A 19,895-nucleotide genomic window follows, 5' to 3' on the forward strand; every position below is an offset into this window, starting at 1 on the left:
GGTAAGCTGGCATGGTACCTCCACGGTCACCTGAGCTCCTGCTAAGTCTCCCCACCTCCATCATTGCAGAGCGTGCACCCTTGGGCTCGCCACATGATCCAAGATGGTTGCTCCAGCTCCAGCACCATATCCACAAGAAGGAGAGAGAGGGAACCAGCGTGGGGGTGAGCCTCCCGTCTAAGGCAGCCACTGTAAAGAGCTTTCCCGCCAGCCCAATGAAACAACTTGGCCTGCAGCTCATTGGCCAACCTATCTGCAAGGCAGCAGGGAACTGTAGCTCTATGGTGGGTACGTTATCAGACCCAAGAATAAGGGCTTTCTTTGAAGAAGCGGTGAAAGAATATTGCGAATCAAATGAGGTCGCAATCCTGGCCATAAGGCGCTAAACATTTAGCACATCATCCCATTGTAATATTCACAATATACTCTTCAGGCAAGTTTAGAGAACTTATAAACACTTGTCCCATGTCACCCCAATGCCAAAGCACGTGCTTTGAACCACTATACTACTCTGCCTCCTCAGTAATAAGCAATAGGAAAGTGTCGAAGGCGGCGTCAGTCATTGTCAAGGAGGCCTCAAGATGGGTACAGACTGAGATAAGAAGTGACAGAAGCTGCAGGATGGCAGTGGAGGCAGGACCCCAGGGCCAGTGGAAATGGTATATCATGTGAGGAAAAACCAGGGCTTGGGATAGGGGTGATAAGGAACAAGCTTGGTTTCTGGACTTAGGTTCTGGTAAGGGTGTATTCGGTCACAGGGTGAAAAAGTAAAGTTCCCACTTACTAGAGCTGAAGCCAACAGGCTAGTAGCTGTACTCTCTAAGGCTGCAGTGGAGAGCATGCCCAGCTACTCTCAGGAACAGGGGGGCAGCGCTAGAATTTTAGAGAATTTAAGGTGGCCTGAAATATCACCTCTTTCACAGCCATAGTCATTCTGGCTTTCCGAACAGCCAAGCCTAGCCTGTACACAGCAGTTGTGTAGAACAGGAAAAGCATCATTGCTGGGGATTCAGCCTGAGTTCAAGAGGCCCACCTCTGGATGCATTCATACTTGCCAAGAGTGGAAATCTGTTGGATTGGTGTTTAAGCCATCCATCACTGCCTAACAAACCACCTCAAAGCTTAGTAGCTTAAAGCAGCAACAGTCGTTTATTTTGCTCATGAGTCTGCAGTTTGGGTGGGGCTCAGTGGGAATAGGTCATCTCTGTTTCACATGGCATCAGCTAGGCAGCCCAACTGGGGCTGGAGGATCCACTTTCAGAAGTGTCACTCACATGGCTGGCAAGTTGGTGCTGGCTGGTGGATTAAAGCCCAGTCCGGTCTATGGGCCAGGGGCCTTGGTTCTACCATGTGGCCTTCCTCATGGACTCTTGCGCTTCCTCACAACATGGTAGCTGGGTTCCAAGAGCAAGTGTCCCAAGAGAACAAATTGGAAGCATGTGGCCTTTTTATAAGCTAGACTCGGGAGTCACATACCATCACATCTGCCGTACTCTGTTGAGGCAGTCACAAAGTTCAAGGGGGAGAGGACATAAACTCCACCAATCAATGGGACCAGTGTCAAGGTCACATTGTGGGAAGAGCGAGTGGGACAGGAGATTTGTTGCAGGCATGTGTGGAAAATCTGATTTGCCAAAATTTATGTGGCCCCATGCAATATGGAAGAAGTATATTAGGCAACCTCACATCAAGTGTCCTCAGGAATAGGTGAGCTCCCTTGAGCTTGGTGCCACTGCGGCTGTCTTTGCTCTTGGACATAGATCCCTGGTCCAATAATTTGTGGTAGGTAGAACTGGTTTCACCCACTACATGAGGCATGAGCTACGACACAGAAAAGATTGTGGGTGGGTCAGACACAGAGAAGCTTATGACTACTCTCAGTACTTAAGGTTAAAATGGGAGCAGATTAGATTGTCAGCACCTTGAGGGTAGGGATCAAGTCTTACGTATCTCTGTATCCTGAGCAGTACTTGGCACTGTAGATGCTCAATCATCATGGAAAAACCAATCATCTACTGAGCTAAGAGTCCCTGTATTCCCCTGACTCAAGTGTCTCATCAGTCTTTGTCGTCAGTGAGAACACAACCCAAAGAAAGAACTGTCCATTTTTCCATCACCATTTTCTTCCCAAGTTTCCTGGCTTACTTGTGTTTTTCTCGCCTTCCATCTAATGGATTCTGATAGCATTTTTAATCTTTATTTGAAATCGTCCTCTTGTTTGAGTGTTTTATTTTTTAGCTACTTTAAATCCAGCCTGGAAGCAGGCAGAGAACAATCATAATTGAACCAATAAGCTAGTGGAGGCAGAGGAAAGTGGCCCCAATCTGGAGGGTGAAGGAAGGGTGCGGAAGGAGCCCAGCAGGTCACTAAAATCCTCCCGGCAGCTCCTTCTGCCTCAGTTCCGGGCTTCTCCTCTTTGACCTCTGGAGAGTCCACGGAGAAAAGAAATACACCTGTTATTAATAAAAAGAGTAAATAATCTATTTTAGGTCATGCTCGAAGCCCAAGATACGGATTGTTTCTTCTCTGGACAGGAAGACAGATTAACAAAATAAGAGGTGCCGTAAATTCTTCCCGAAACGTTCCCCAACCAGCACTGAATGTAGATGAAGCCAACCAAGCCAGTTAATCGGGCAAGATAGGAAACTTTGAGACCCTTTCATTTCTCACCTCCATGAATCAGGACAGAAATTCCTCCATCTTGTTACAAGTGGCTACAGATGAATTTTTACCTCATGTGAATATACCTTTCTTTTCAAAACCCACCCCTGTTCCACTCCGGATGGACCTCTAACCTTCCTCTTTGCTCATACTGCCCAACCCTCTGCCTTCAGGGAGCTGGGTTAGATATATCTGGGGAAGCAGCCAAATGAATTAATGTCAAGATTTATGTTTTGCATGGGGCTGGAGCATGACCAAAGAGAACACAGTGAGTTGGGGGTGGGGAGAATGTGAAGAAAAGCTCTTAGGGAGTTCTCTGGTTAAACAGGAGAAACCAGATTAGTTGTGAAGACTCAAGGGGCAGGAGAGGAGTCAAAATCTGGGACACAAGTGAGAAGCAGGTGTTGGACAGAAGAGGGCTGGAAAGGTTTGGGAGTGAGGTGAGGAGCGTTCTGGGTGATTTCCACACTGTTGCCGAGCTATCCAAAGGCTATCCTTTATTGGCCACATACACAAGGAATGGTGATCAGCCTGGCCTAATGGTGGAAAGGTGGAAAGGACATTAGATAATCAATACCTTCTCTTTGTCAGAGTTGCCCGTCCTCCCTTCTCTCTGGAAACCCAGTTCCAGAGAGACAGCATGAATAACAGACCTAGGACTCGTGCTCCCACAGCATCGGGGCACATACCCTGACTCCTGTCAGAGCTATGGGAGTGGCAGGAGCTAGCTGGCTTACCTGGGTAGGGCCAGGCCACCTACATCTCTGGCCAAGTCCAGAGCAAGTGACATGAAGCGTGGACAGGGCAGAGCTCAATACTGTCCTTCAAATAAATTTTTAAAAATTTATCCTAAATAAATACACTTCTCCTAATTTTCTCTCCTTAAATGCAACTTTGGTGTGTTTGTTTAAACAAGACTCTCGGTTTCACTGAGAAAACACTCCTGGGCTCATGTAAACTGGGCAAGGGCAGGAAGTGGCTTCTCTCAGGGGCAACCAGAATCGGGTACAGCTAGAACGAGGGACAGCCAGACTAGGGATTCAAACGCAATACAGCTTCTTAGTCTTTTTGTCTTTCCTTCATTCTCTAAGACAACTTTCCCTATCGGGCAGTAACTACTGCAGCTAGTGGCTCCAGGGAGCTCGTCTTTCTGTCTTTCCCACCAGAGGAGAGGAATCTCTTTCCTTGCATCTGGTTAAGAAAGGTCTCCCAGAAGGAACCAGATTAGACTGTCTGGGGTTTATGCCTAACCCTGTGAAAATGGGGATTGGGACTGACTAGGATCGACACTTCCCTCTACTACCTCTGGTTGAAGTGCATGTGCCTGTGCGTGTTACATGCATAGGTTGGTTGGTTGGTGGGGTGGGTGGGTAGTTGATTAGTTGGTTCATTGGCTGGTTGGTTATTTGGTTGGTTGGTTGTGGGGAAGAGAACGCAGGGGGAAGCAGTTTCTAAAGGGAATCAGAGTGCTATGACCAGAGGCAGGGTCTTGGGGACCAGCCAAGCACCCCGATATCCGCCATTACACACCTTCCTCTTTCTCCTTCCACTTCCTTCTCTACGTTCAGAACTCAGGATGGGGAGTTTACCAATGTCTTTCAGTTCCTTCTTTGTGCATTTTTAATATTTTCTAAGTGTTCTACAGTAAATATTTAGTACCTTTGTAATACATGTTTAAAAAAAAGAATAGAGTGGGTAGGTTTTCAGTAACCAAGGCAGAAATACTAAGAACTAAAAGATAGAAAAATCCTAATTTTAATTCTAATATTCTTAGAGCATAAATGTCTTTGGAAACTTAGTTGCAAAGCTGAGTGGATATTTTTAGGTGTGTGTGACCAGGACCATTTTTGTAGGAGGGAGAAAGGATTCCAAAAGGAGAAGGAAAAAGCGCCTAGAGGCTCGCTCCAGGGTGTGGAATAATCCACATGCCCACCTGTAACCCAGGCTGGACTCAGGCACACTTTTCCCATTTCCCTTCGGGGACCAGGGGAGAATCAGGGCAGTTTCTAGAAGTCTGAATTTACCTTGTGAATCAAGTCACCTTTTAGGCCAGGAGCAGACAGCAGTCAGGCTGTTGTCAAGACCCTGACAGGCCAAATGAGAACAAGGCAGAACTGGAAAGATGTTCTCTCCCCATAATGCATAATATCTAACCACTTGGGTTCTTCTCATTTTCTTACCGTAAGGACCACTTAACATTAAAGAATATTTTAAATAAAGGGCAAAACTATCTTCCGTTTTAAATTCTCTTCCTTGTGCACTTCTGTAGTTGCCAAAGTTTCTACAATTAATATGTACATCTTTCATAGAGTAAAACAATTATTGAAAATAAAATCCACGGGGCCAGCTCCATGGCCGAGTAGTTAAGTTCGGGCGCTCCACTGAGGCGGCCCAGGGTTCGGATCCTGGGCGTGGACATGGCACCGCTTGTCAGGCCACGTTGAGACGGCGTCCCACATCCCACAACTAGAAGGACATGCAACTAAGATATACAACTATGTATGGGGGCGGTTTGGGGAGATAAAGCAGAAAAAAAAAACAGATTGGCAACAGTTGTTAGCCCAGGTGCCAATCTGTAAAAAAAAATAAAAAATAAAATAAAATCCAGTTAAAATCTCCCCCCTGCAAAATTATTCTTAATTCTACCTGCCTAACAAAGCAATTTTTATTTTTAGAAGTGTTTTAGAGTCTCCATCTATCTCTCTCTAAGAAAGGGAAAGTAAGAAGAGGGCTGGGAGTGGACCACAGTGTGGGGCCACCCAGGGTCACTTCCTCAAGCAGCCCGTGGCAGCATCGTTTCCTGAACAGAGCAGAAGCACTTTCCGCCCCTATTGGAGGGTTTAGAAGGGTCAACAGGAGAGGAAGCCAGTCAGAAATCCTGGATAGAGGAGATACTAGAAGCCTTCCCTGAAGATGCCACTGGGATCTATTCACTCAGCAAACATTTATTGAGTGCCTACTATGCACTAGGTGTTAAAAATACAGAGGGGAGGGGATAGTGTAGAAAAGCCCATAGTCCCTGCAGCCAGACTGGCTGGCTTTAAATGCTGGCTGTGTGCCTCTGGGCCCTAACCTCTCTGGGCCCTAATTTCCTCAGAGGATTTCTGGGAAAACCACATGAATTGATCCAAGTGAATGCTCTGAACACTGAGTGCCTAGTGTGTGGTAAGGATTGTATAGTGCTGAGTGTTACTATTATGGTCTCTGCCCTTAAGGAGTTTCACAGGTCAGAGGCTGAAACAGCACAAACCGGAAGTCTGTGCAACAAGATGAAGGGCCTGCCGGGTTCATCGTGTTAAGATGTGGAGTGGCTGGGAGGCTCCTTGGTTGAACAGCTTGCAGGAAATCATCCTGCCCAGGACTCTGGCCCCAAGCACCATTTTGTAGGTAACTGGGTCACAGACGGCATCCTCACCTAGTGAGGGTCATTCTGAGTGGGAATGAGAAGATGATGATGAAGACTTTTATTGCGTACTTACTCTGTAACAGGCACATTTCTAAGTACTCCATGTGAATTAACTGGCTTAACTCCCCGGGTAGGTATATTATTACCCTCATTTTACAGATGAGGAAACTGAGGCATAGAGAGATGAGATAACTTGCTCATGGCCACACAGGCAGTATGTGGTAGAGCTGGGATTTGAACCCAGGTAGTCTGTTTCCAAAATCAGCCTGCATGTTAGCAGGGTCACCATGCAGATGTGCCATTTTCACTGACAACCAAGAAATTGTGCAAATTGCTATTTGCCTACTTATTTGAGCATCATTCATTTGCTCCTTCAGCTGACATTTACTGAGCCCCTCGCTCTAAGTAGGGCACAGTGGGACCTGTCAGGTGCAGAAAGGAAGCCAGGATCCTCCCATCAAGCTGTTTCAGGAGATAAGGCTTATGCCCAAATGCAGAAAATGACAAGTTCCCAGTGAGGAGCAGCAATAGGGCTCAGAGACACAGAGGAGGAAGGATGACTGGGTTGGGCAGAGCAGGCGAAGCCTCAGGGAGAGCGTTGCCTTAGAGCAGAGTCTGAGAGGACAGAAAGTTTTGACAAATGGTCAATCAAGAAAATGGCATTCTAGTTCCTAGGGAAGAGCGTGAGGAAAGGCCCAGAAACAGGGGAGCCCAGTACAGTACAGTGTGCCTGGGGCACATAGGTATGTGAGAGACAACAGTAGGTGACGCAGGCTGCACTGGGAGGCCAGGGCCTTCACCTCTGCCTTGGAAGCTGGATTTCATTTAGCAGGAAATGAGGAGCTCTTGAGGACTTTTTTTTTCCCTTGAGAAAGGTTGGCCCTGAGCTAATATCTGTGCTAATCTTCCTCTATTTTGTATGTGGGTTGCCCCCACAGCATGGCTGCTGATGAGTGGTGTAGGTCTGCACCTGGGATCTCAACCCACGAACCCCAGGCCGCCAAAGTGGAGAGCACCAAACCCAACCACTAGGCCATGGGACCTGCCCCTCTTGAGGACTTTTGAGAATGAGAGCAGAATGATCAGCGCTGGGATTTGGAAGAATGATCCTCAGTTTTGGAGGGTGAGTTTCAGGAAGAGAAGCAGGTAATAGGGCACGAGCATAGCAGCAGAGGGAATTAAGAAAAGAGAAGAAAAGAAATAGGAAGGACACTGCAAATATGATCAGGTCACTGCCCGTCCTCCCTTTGCCACTTAAAACTCTTCAAATGTCTTCCCACCGATCTTAAAATGAAGCTCCAAGTCCTCAACATGGTCCGAACCCTTCCTTTGGCTCTTGGATCCCTCATGGCTCCTAGTGCTTCGGCCAGCAGCCTCCTTTCAACTCGAGGAGTAGACCCTGCCCCTTCCTCCCTCGGCTTCTCACCTTCTGCTTCCTCTGCCTGAAATGCTACCCTGCCACCCCGCAGCCCTCTGTATGCTTTGCCACATTCGGTCCCATGCATCCTTCAGTTGTCAGGTCAGCCCAGCCTTCCCCAGCCCCCACTGTAGGTTCTCAGTACCTTTTGTTTGTAACACTTGCTGCCGTTGCAATTTGACATTTGTTTGTGTGATTATCCAACTAATGCCTGTCTTGATTATAAGCTTCAAGAGAACAGATAAATGCCTTCCCTTGATTGCCAGCATCATGAGAACAGATAAACATCTGTTTGGCTTACCCTTGTACCCCAGCCCCAATCATCTTGTGAGATAATATGCCCTCAAAATGTTAGATCAATGAATGGAGAATCTATAGCGTTTGGTAACTAATTGAATAAGAGAAATGAAAGGTAACACCAGGCTTTTGAACACAAGTGACAGGAAAAGTGGTGTTGCCACTTACTGAAACAGGGAACAGAGAAGAAACCATTTTCCAGGGGCGATTATGAATCCAGTATTGTACATATTGATTCAGAGGTACCAGCAGGTCATCAATTTATCCAGCAATTCGCAGCAAACAACACTACAATTTAAGGGAAATATTACAGCCAGAGGAAGAAAGAGTGCAGAGTTTGTAGGTATATCAGTGAGGACTGGTTTGCCTGCATCTAGCAAAAAATCCAAAAGAACAGAGGCTTAAATTTGCAAGTGTTTCTTTTTCTCTCACCCAAAAGAAGTTTGGAGGTGGGAGGTCCAGGGTTGGTATGGTGGCTCCATGGTCATCAGAGAACCATGTTCTCTCTGCCTCTCTGTGCCACCATTCTTAGCATATGGATTCCATCTTCAAAGTCACCTTTGGTTCCAGATGGCTGCTGGAGCACCAGTCATCAAACCTATTTTTCCTACAGCAGGAAGGAAGAAGGGGGAAGGTGAAATGGACTCCCCAGAAAGCCTGATCCACTTACATCTCACTGGCCAAAACTGGACAAGGACTGCATCTTGCTTTAAATAAGGTTGGAGACGTAGCCTTTTAGATGGGTACTTGCTACCCTGAAGAAAGTCAAGGATTCTTCTACTAAGAAGAATGTACATCAGGTGGGCAACAGCTGATTCTACCACAGGAAGCAACAGCCTAGATGAGACAGCCGAGGCCATGAAAAAAATGCGAAGTTTCATAAATCGTCCCCCAGCTAAGAGGAATGAATACCCAGTAACAGACATGTGGAATTTTAAAGCAACAAGGAATTTCAGTAATCACCCAATCCAGCATTTTGCTGATAAAGTAACTTGACCCATAGACATGAAAGACTTGGCTAATGTCACATAGCAAGAGAGTGGCGGGGGTGGGGGTGGGGGGGTGTGCAGAACCAGATTCCTTGGATGAAGTGATGGAACAGAGTGGGGTGAATTTGTCACAGGCCCATCTGAACATGACTGAATAAGGGCTTACTTTATGCAACGTTACAGTGACTCAAAGTGCAGTTTGGCGTGGAGCAGGCTCGCATTTGAATCCCAGCAGTGTGACCTTGGACACATTACCCAGACTCTCTGAGCCTCAGCTCCTCATCCGTGTAATGGGGTAAAGGCACAGAGTACGTACTCCATAAATGGTAGTCATTATTATCATTATTATTAGAAAGCAACAAATATTTTTGGGATCACTGTATGAACCAATGAAATTAGAACAGACAGCTATCCACCTCAGATGGTTTAGCTGTTTGTTTGCTAAGAAATATAAAGTTGGATAAGTAGGTTCTTATACGCCCGAGTCTTAAATTCTATCACTCTACCTTTCTGCATGTGCCCTACCAGCACTGTGCTTCCTTGAACTCACTGTGGCCTGCCTGCCAAACCACGCCACTCTCCGTGACACCTGACCCCCTTCTAAATACACCAATCCTACGAAGGAACAGTTGGACACAGGCTTCCTCCACCTTTGACTTCATTTTCCTCTCTCACCCTCCCACAGCCCCTCTCTCGCCATTTCGTCTTCTCCTCCACTTCCTCTCCCATTCATCAGGCAACGTATTTTGAGAGTTTACATAAGACTGAGCTGGGTGTTGTGCGACAGTATAAAGACGACAATAGTCAGACACTGGCTTTGAATTACCTACAATATGATGACAAATGCATGAGCCATAATGACATTTTCTAAGACATCACTACTTTGAGGTAAAGTACAGATATCTGTGCTGTAGCTATATTTTTCCCACCTTCCTCTTTATCACTGACATTTTTCCCAACTCTGTCATTATCTACTCTCTGCTACTTTACATAGTTTTGTGTTATTATTAGTAATTCTTGTAGAATTGAAAAGGCTGGGAAATAGTTGTACTTATGGTCTTTTCTTTCCTATATAGAAAAAAAAAAACCACTTCATCAATTCCATATCAATACTCAAGGTAAAATGCATTAAATGACCAAATGAAATATGCAGAATCCGTGAATGCTCTAAGTGAGATCCTCATTAAAATTAACTTCTTTTCATGGGGCATATACTGGATTCTAGTTTTATTTGGAAATGCTGAATTTATGTCTGTTGTAAAATATGGCAATAAGGCCCACATTGCTGCGGCCAGGACTGTACGCCGGCTGGAGAGGAAACGGAACTCAGCATTAGCTTTCCTCGGAAGGTTTGCATCCAGAGAGCCTGAAGCCCTCTCTGCAGCACGAACACTCCTGCATTTCCTCTCCTAGGGTTCTGCTTCTACCACTAGCTAGCTAGGTGACTTGGGGAAGCTGCTTCACTTTCCCAGGGCCTCAGTTTCCCCATCTGCAAAATAAAGTAGCTAGATGTAATCATTTCCAAGGCAGCAGTTCTCACACCAAATTGCGCATAAGAAGCATCTGATTAGCTTCTTGAAAATGCAAAGTCCTGGGTCACCATCCCGGAGACTAATTCAGTAGCTTGGGGTTTGGCCCAGGAATCAGCAGTTTTAATGAGTACCCCGAAAAACTCTCAAGCAGGGAATCTGAGGACCACACTTTGAGAAATCCACTCTAAGCTCTTCTCCAGCCTCGACATGCTGTTATCCTCTGAAACATATTGCAAATAAATTCTCAAAGAAGGAAGAGGAGGAAGCAGAAAAAGAATAAGAGAGAACCCTATTATCCCTGAGAAAAGACGTGTGAGGGATAAGTGGTGACCTGGTTGCCCGGGCTGAGCTGTTCGCATGGCCTCTACCCTGAGCCCCTGAACTCTCCCTTCTCCACCGCACACTGGGGAAGCCTGGCCAGAGCTGCCTTTTTCTATTATCTAACTGTTCCCTGTGAATGAATGCCTTATCTCCTTGAAAGAGTGAGTCCTCCAGTGGGTGCCGAGTCTGCTTTGACGTCCTGGGCGCCTTCCGCAGCCCCAGCACAACGCCAAGGGAGCCCCCCTAAGGCTTGAAGATCTACCCACACACGTGACGCATGCCCCACTTCGAGTCCAGGAGCAGGAGGTCTTTGCAGTTCTTCGCCCACGGAAAAACCTTCCGCAAGCATTTCTCCCTCAGCCCCAGGGTGCCGTGACCTTCAAGGACCGCTACTTCATTACGGATCCTAGAGGGAGAGGCGGAGAAGCTTAATTTCCCCTGACGAGGTCCTCTTTTTCCTAGTTTAGGGTAACAGGTACAGTGGGGCATTTTGGGGCATTTACATCAGGGACTGCTTAGTACAGGAAGTTGAAATGATAACAACAGTGGCGAAAACTTACTTTGTGCCAGGCAACGTTCTAAGTAATTTACCTGCACGAACTCATTTAAACCTCCCAACAAACCCCTGAGAGAGGAATTCTGAATGTATTCATTAAGCCACTTGGTGAGGGTCGCGCGTCTAGTAAGCAGGAGACCCCAGATTCCAGACAGGGCAGTCTGACTCTGCGACCGAAGTTCTTAACCACTTGGCACTCCTGCCTCTCCTATGTTTTGAGGAGCCTCAGCCGTGCCCTGTGACCCCAGAGAGCTCCTTATCCATCCCTTTCCCAATTTTCCATTTGCATCTTTGCTCTGCAGGAGGGCTGTGAGGAGGGAAAGCCAAGCCAGGAGGAATAAATGTGGTTAACAGAGGGCAGCCTCGGTGCCCTATTTCACAGTAAACATTTAGGAAGCTGGAGAAAGCAGGGAGCCTGGTGGGCTCAGCGGTGATGATCAGACCCTTGGGGGTCCTGCTATAAACATGCACGCAATTGCAAGAGAGGCGGGAACAACCACAAGACCCTCTCCTCCTTGGCCCTGTATCTTTTAAGAGGAAGGTCTGGTGCATTTTCCTTTGAGGTTTTGGGGGTTTTTTGTGGTTTTTTTTGTCTCAGTAAGTGTGCTGCTCTTATCCTTCAGGTGATTAGATGAAAAGGATAAAACGCCTTGCGCATATCAAGTTCCCTCCTGCAGGAGGTGAGGGGATGGGAGAGAGTCGCTGCAGCCATGAGTCACCGGCTGGGTCTGAAACACACCCACGAAGATACACAGGGTGTAGACTCAGTAAATAACCAGCTGACTGGCCCTTCTGAGACCAATTTCTACCACTGCTTTGTTTTCCTAATTTTTTTTCTCTCCATTTCTCCCCTGCTTTGGAGCTGTGTGAAGCAGCAGCCTGCTTATTCTCTCCATTAAAATGCAAAGCTCTCCTTCCTCCTCTACCTTCAGAGTCCTGGGAACCAGACTCAGTACAGAGGGGAGAAATGAGGGCAGGGCTAAAGAGGAACATATAAAAAATAAATGAGCCATTCATAAAAATGCATATTATTACCAGAAGGAGCGTCTGCCAACAGCTCGGCGTATATGTTAACTCAGCTGCTGAGCTCTGGAACAACACGGAAGGAAGCCAACACATCATCTTTCTCGCGGTTGCTCAGTTGATCCACTATTAACTTGAAACAACCAATTGTGAAATGAGCGCTTCACTTTGCTGTAATGATGATGAGGCGTCGCCCAGGATTGTTTTTTATAAAGTAAGCTTGAAATTTGGTAAAATAAATTCAGCTGTGCTTAGCACCGTCTTACAGCTCTCCAAAGAACCCAGATATCCAGGTGGGGGGAGACTGCTTGACTCAACCAGCTTCGTGAAGTCATTTGCACAAATTCTAAAAACGGACTGATTTTTCTTCAACTTAGCATCTCTTTCCCTGAAAACCCGAAATGCCAAGATGTTGGGCTTTTTGCTGTCTGCCTGAGCAACAGCAGTTGGCTGCTTTCTCTTCACACGGAAAGACGTTGCTATTGATGGCTGTCTTTTCCTCTGAGGCCTGCGAGTGTATCTAGGTGACAGTACGAAAGAGGCCCACAAGGAGCCTTCACGTTGATGGCGCGGTCCCGGAGACAGGGAGCACCTGTTTCTTGTTTCTTGCTTGGCGTTTGGCTGGGTGGCAGGAGTCTTTCTGTTCTTCGCTTCTCGCAGTCAGTGTTGTGCTCTGGGCCCTGGTGTAAGATGCGCCTCTAAAGAAAATCGACTGATTTCCACACGTGGCTTGTAGAATCAGTGTCATTACTTTGCAGCCACACCTTGTAAATCTCTCCAGGCTACAAGCCTTGTGTCTGTCCCCTGCGGTTCCCAGAACAACCCGCAGCAAATGCTGACAGGAAGGGCCATTATGGTCTCTGACGTTCTCGCCATCTGGAATGGTTACAGTTGTCAGGATGGGAGATGACTCACTGTGCCAAGGAATCATTTCTCTAATGGCAGCAGTAATCAGGAGGGGTGAAGCCGTTGCTAAGTGCCGCAGCGTGAAGAAAATACCCCGCCAGATGAAACGGAAGGGCTGGTGACTTGCTCTTGCCCATTTGAAAATAAAGTGGCATGGAATGTCATCCTCGGTTCCATCTAATAACAGCCATCCTTCATGTCAGGAGCCAGCACCCGGGGCCAGCCTTCAGGAGTCTTGGCTGTTTCCATGGGCAGAGGACCTGCACCGAGCTCTCTGTCCTTCATCTCATGGCCAGTTGTGCCCTGAGGAGACTGGGCAATTCTCTGACAGAGGCTTAGCAGTGCGGTGTGGAAAGGGCAGCATAAACAGATGTGAATCTGTTTTTTTATGCAACGCTCTCCCCCCAGCATTTCCTAGTGCTGTTCTGGGTAAACCTTGACCTCGCTGCAGGCACCCCACTACACAGTCAGCCCCTGAGGAAATTCTCACCAGCAGCTGGCAGCTCCAAGGGGGTCACCAGGCTCATCCTGACCCTTAACTGTCGCCTCCAGAAGGAACCAACCCTGACAACCTCTTGACTTTGGATTCCAGCCTCTGGAGCTGTGAGGGGATAAATTTCTTTTGTTTTGTGCCACTCAATCTGTGGTAATTTGTTATGGCAGCCCTAGGAAGCTAATCCAGTGGGGGACCAGCAGAGCTTCTGTATCACAAGAAGAAGATGCCAGATGGGAGCCAAACAGGCTCCCCTTATGACTAAGGGTTTTCATCAGCTCCTTTGACTTGCTGCAAAGGAAGTTTCCTTTACAGTCTGTGCTTAAGGTCACTGTATTGTAAAATATAGAAAGTTTTCGTTCCCTAGGGGGTTGATTTGTTTGAATCCACTCCTTTTTTTTTTACCATCAAGCAGTCCTGAGTCCAAGCTGAAAGCTCACCCCTGCTTTTTTCTCCTCTGGGCAGAAACAAGGATACCATGACAATTTCCCCTGAAGGTGACACTTCAGGATGTCCTTATTTATTTATTTATTTATTTTTAGGAAGATTACCCCTGAGCTAACTGCTGCCAATCCTCCTCTTTTTGCTGAGGAAGACTGGCCCTGAGCTAACATCCATGCCCATCTTCCTCTACTTTATACGTGGGATGCCTGCCACAGCATGGCTTGCCAAGCGGTGCCATGTCCACACCCGGGATCCAAACCAGCAAACCCTGGGCCGGCGAAGCGGAACGTGCGAACTTAACTGCTGTGCCACCAGGTCGGCCCCAGGGTGTCCTTTTTAACCATTTCACATCCATTGCCATGTGGTGACCACCTCTTCATTTTCTCTGATCTTTCCCCCATCCTTTCTTTTCTCCTGGGCCTTGCCTTACACAGCCACTCACCCATTTCACCAGTGTTCTTAAGAATCCTGTTGTCAGGAAATCCACCAGCATCCTTTATCTTAAGATAAAAGCTAACACTTAAATAGCATTTACATGTTACCAAATGAATGTGTTTAATCCTTACAACCAAACTGTTACTGTCTTCCTTTCACAGATAATAACATTGAGTCCTAGAAAGACTATGAAACTTGCCCAAGGTCAACAACCAATCAGTGACAAGACTGAGACATAAACCCACAGAGTCTGGCTCAAAAGTCCTGTGTATAACCACAATGTAAAATGCCTCCAAGGTTGGCAACAGAGGAAGAAACGCCACTGGGGCCAGCAGCCAGATGCCATCTTCTGCCATCGCTTTGGGACTATCCCACTTGAGACTGAAGCTCCCCCTCATACCACGCTGACCTAGGCAAAGGCTCACAACTCCTTTAATTCCTCATGGCACAAACCACAGAGAGTAACAACATGCTACAATGTTCACCAGCTCCGGGATGTGCCTCGCCGTGTTGCTCCCAGGCTCTCTCCACAATGGAGGCCATCTTATTCCCTCCCCCAGGGGGATGGGGTTGGAAAATTACCTCTAAATCCTGGCCCAAGGGCAGGGGGAACCATGACAAAAAAGGGTTGCCCTTCCTGTCTGCCTGCCCTGCCCTCCCACTTCTAGCTGCCTACTGAGGACCAGCCTCCTTCCCTGGGAGTGACCACACACACACACACTTCAACAGGGAAATTCCTCCCTCTACCCACAGGGATGTGGTTTGACCCTCTGCTCTCAACAGAACCCCCGTATCCTAGTACAACACAAAAAACCTGCCATCATACCCTGAGCTCTGCAGGTCCTGGAGCAGAAGGAGGGAGTGTCCCTTGCATCCTCTCTACAATGGTGGGGGCAGTTTCTGGCCATGAGCATCATTTCATCCCGCTGCAACTTATCCACATAGACTCATTATTATCTCTATTAGCCATTTACTCATTGCTATAATCAAAAAGCCATTCTGTGAAAAAAGGGAACAAGAATAAAGGTACTGAATTTACTGAGAAATATGAGGAATGTCTGCTTCTTGTTTCATGTTTTCACTGTGGTGTGAAGGTGTTGTGGCCACTGTGGATTCACAGTGTTGTTCAATTAGCCCAAAACGCTTAGAAAATGAAGCTGATAATGACACTGCAGTAAAAGGCGACGCCTGCCTTCCAGGAAGCTGTGCTGAGCCTACCGTGCTTTATTTTATCTGGTCCAGACTTCCAGAAACATTAGGGCTTTGCAGGCGCTGCCTTCTGAGTTCTGCCTGTGCCGGTGACTCTGACAGTTCACCCAATGCCAGAGTGTAGTGTGTTAGAACAGTATTTCAAATCCAGTGACCTTTCAGCGCTAGTCGAAGGCTGTGCACACTGCAGAAGTGAAAGTATGGGTTTTCCTTTTGGGACAATCTGCAGTACACTTTCTTAAACCACTGCCTGATGAGAAAAAGAGGGGTGTGTTTTTTTCCTCCCCAGTAGAAACCTATTTTTGATTTTGAAGGAAACACAAGTTGTATGTTACGTGCTGAAAATGAAGTTATCTATTTTTTTTTAACCACTTCTGGTCCAAAACAGCAACTTGCTGTAGTGATTATGAGAGTGTTTTAGGATCGAGTTCTTCAAAAGACAAATAAGATCTTCCCCAAATGTTATTATATTAAAATATTAAACATTCAGAGCTCAATTTACCAGCAGTTCCTCTTCGGAGATGTTATGAAAGCAGTTGAGTCAACCACGGGGCAGCCTGCCGCAGAATCTAGAAAGATGCTTAGAAAATGGTTACTGGTTTTTTGAGTTAAGGAGCAAGAAGGAAACTTAGTGATTCAACTTCTTACCTTCGAGATGAGGGGAGAAAAAAGAGGTTTGCAGATCAGTTTGGAAAAATTCATCAGCCCTGAGAAGGGACACTTGTTAGCCCTGTGCAGCCATCACGTCTGGCCTCTGGGGTGCCTGTGCTGCCTGCAGGGCCTTATTTTTCGCGGCCAACCCGAACTGAATGCCACCATGAACCAGACAACGGCCTCGTCGTCGTTTTTAACACCTCCCTTGCGCTTAGCTCCTGTCCAGCTCACTTAAGATTGGAGCTATTTCACATTTTGAAACCTCAGGGCTGACGGGTTGCACTAACCACGGAGGCCACACTCCGGCTCAGTCTCATCAGTGGCGAAAGTCTAGTATTTACAGCATCCGTTCTTGTTTGCTTTCTCTCTCTTTCTGTTTTTGTTTTGTTTTATTGCTAATTCAATTCCTCTTAATCTCCTGCCTGGCTTCCTCGTGGCCTATCTCCTAAGCTGAGAACCAGGAGGCCTGCTTCTGAAGCTTAATCCCGCTGCGACACAGAGGTTTGAATTTAGAGCTGTCATTGAAACGCCTCTGCAGCGCATCTCCTCATTTGTAACACAGAACTCGGGGACCAAAGAATTTTTAATCCGATGAGATGTAGGTGCTTTTCAGTACAGCAAAATCTTTTCTCTCTCTTTCTTTTTCGCAGGTGAAGAAATTGAAGATCAGGGAAGTTAAATGATTTGCCTGAAAACTGCCACCTCACAGGATTGAGAATAAAAATGAGGTAACAAGCAAAGAATGTTATAGTAACTCATTTAATACTCTGAATTCATAATTGCCTTTGGCAAAATATTGGGGCAGATAAAGCCTGTTTTCTTATCTTGTCTTTCAGCTCCCCGCTTATCTGTGAGTACCACTTAAATTTGCAGCCGTGGGTTGCCAGGAGGGACCGGTAAGGCAATCATAGCCTGTCCAGGTGGCTTTTGATGTTACACTTAAGGACAGCTGTATTTGTATACTTCAGGAAATGTATTACGAGAAGTATTGTTAGTTAAGCTACTTTTAGGAGTATGAAGGGACATGCTGGTAGCCTCCCTGTCTTAGCCTGTTATTACTGCCACGGAATCGAACATAAAAAGATTAGTGTGCGATGAGACAGTGCCTGGCGAAAAACGGACAATACCTTGGCAGCTTAGAAGCCAATTTCTGGGTACGAAAATCATTTTCTGTTCTTCCTTCCTGAAAGCTTGATCGTTTGGAAGGCAACCCATTGTGAAACAAAGTTAATTTAGAAATTGGATGTGAATGAAATGTGATTAACTTTCAAATACCTTCATTTCAATATACTTTGGCTATTTTAGTTCCAAAACGTTGGCCTAAATTCTTAAAGCAGACCTAGAGCTACATCTTGGTTCAGAGCCGCAAACGAGAATCCCAGTGCCAGGCGTTCGGGTTAGATCTTGTACCGACAGCATTAGAATCACTGGGGAGCGTCTTTAAAATGAAGAGTTTCTGGGTCCTCACTAGATATTTTGAATCAATTGAAGTGGAATGGAGCCTGGGTGTCTGCATTATTTTACATTTCCAGATGCTTGTCAGTGTCTACTGGGGGCATGCATGGACACATGCCCAGGTGCCCGGAGAGGTATTCAGCTGTTTGAGGCCTAATGTGGAGACAGTTTATAACAAAGGTTCAGTGAAAGTCAAAATCCTGGCAGGGAATAGATGGCACACTCAAGGTGGGTCATTTGAAGAAAGATTAATCAGGAAGAATTACAAAGACATGGTTAGGGTGTAGGGAAACCCAGTACTGAAAGATTAGCAGCAGGAGGGATCCACTACCTCCCTAAGCCCAAAGGGCCAAGGAAGGGCATGGTTACTGGAACAAACAGAGGAGAGCCAATGGAAAGAGCCGCTTGACAGAATTTATGGCCTTGAAAAAGGACACGACCACTGTACACCAATGTTCATAGCAGCTTTGTTCACAACAGCCAAAAGGTGGAAACACCCCAAACGTCCGTCAACAGATGAACGGATAAACAAAACGTGGCATGTACATACAACGGAATATTATTCAGCCTTAAAAAGGAATGAAATTCTGATATGTGCTACAATGTGGATGAACCATGAAAGCATTTTGCTAAGTAAAATAAGCCAGACACAAAAGGACAAATATTATATGATTGTCCTTATAAGACGTGCCTAGAATAGGCAAGTTTATCGATACAGAAAGCAGAATAGAGGTTACCTGGTGTCAAGGGGAGGGGATAATCAAAAGTTATTGTTTAATGGGTGCGGAATTTGAAACGCTGAAAAAGTTCTTGCAAAGGCTTAGTAGTGACGGCTGCACATCACTCAAATGTACACAACACCACTGAATTGTATACCTAAAAATGGCTAAAATGGTAAATTTTATGTTATGTATATTTTACCACAATTTAAAAAATGCAGATAAGGGGGGAAAAAAAGAACAGGATGCAGCCAACCCACAGCATTCTTCAGGGAGCTTCTGGGGCATAAAGCCCTGACTTCTTTGTGTTTCTACCCTCCAGTCCTTGGCCAGAATCTCTCATTGGTTGAACCCAGCTGAAATCCACAGAGCGAGGGAACCCAATGGCGTAGTTCGTGAAGATTAATCATTGAGAGCGCAAAACAGGGTGAAGAGAAGCAGATCTGAAGGGACAAAGGAAGCTGGACAGCATGGGTCCTGTCATTCAGTCATCTGTTCTCTAGGGGAAGCATCAAACCTACTACCACAACAACATCAAAAGAGTGCTGGAATGAGAAAAGCTGACGGCAGGTGTTTTTTCTTTACCCGGAAACAGCCGTACACAACCAGTAAACACAGCGGTGTGTTTTCCAATTAACCCAGAAAATCCTTGTTTAAATGCCATGATGTTCATTTACGGCTTTGAATCTGGAAATCCCACTTCTAGGAACCTATCTTAAGGATACAATCAGAAATGTAGACTAAAAATTATATACAAGGAGATTCTCTGAAACATCATTTTTAATCACAAAGAAGAAGCAACTCCAGTCCGATGTGCACAGTATAACGTTAAGTGAGAATTACGCGCTGAATACATGATGTAATGCCCAACGTGTAAGAGGCCGAAAAGTACACAAAAACGTTAGATTATCTGTGAATGATTGAATTAAGAATGATTTTTTTGAGGTTTTCTTATTTTTCCACATTTCTGTCTTGAACACAGTTTACTTTGATAATCAGGAAAAAACAACACATTATTTTTCAAAACCTTGTGTCTGCCTCATATGATAAATACTTCCAATACAGAGACCTACAGAATCTTCTCTGCCAGCCTGTATAAAAGGCATTGATTAGCTGCTGGCTGCCTATTAATTTGAAGAGAAGCAGGCAGGGGAAGGGCAGCCACCTCCCTCGAAACAGACAGCGCGTGTGGCTGAGGGTGCAGCTTCCTTTGATGGAATATTGCTAAATGATGAAATTCTATCTCCTGCAAGAAATGATTTCTGCTGGCTGTGCAAACGTCAGGCTGGAGCCTGCCCTTGGAGAGGCGGCTGCATTACTATGTATTTGTAAAATCAGCAGAGCCTATGCATGGACGGTCACAGTGGCTGACTTTACA

This window comes from Equus caballus, chromosome 2 (genome assembly GCF_041296265.1).
Source record: "Equus caballus isolate H_3958 breed thoroughbred chromosome 2, TB-T2T, whole genome shotgun sequence".
NCBI lineage: Eukaryota > Metazoa > Chordata > Mammalia > Perissodactyla > Equidae > Equus > Equus caballus.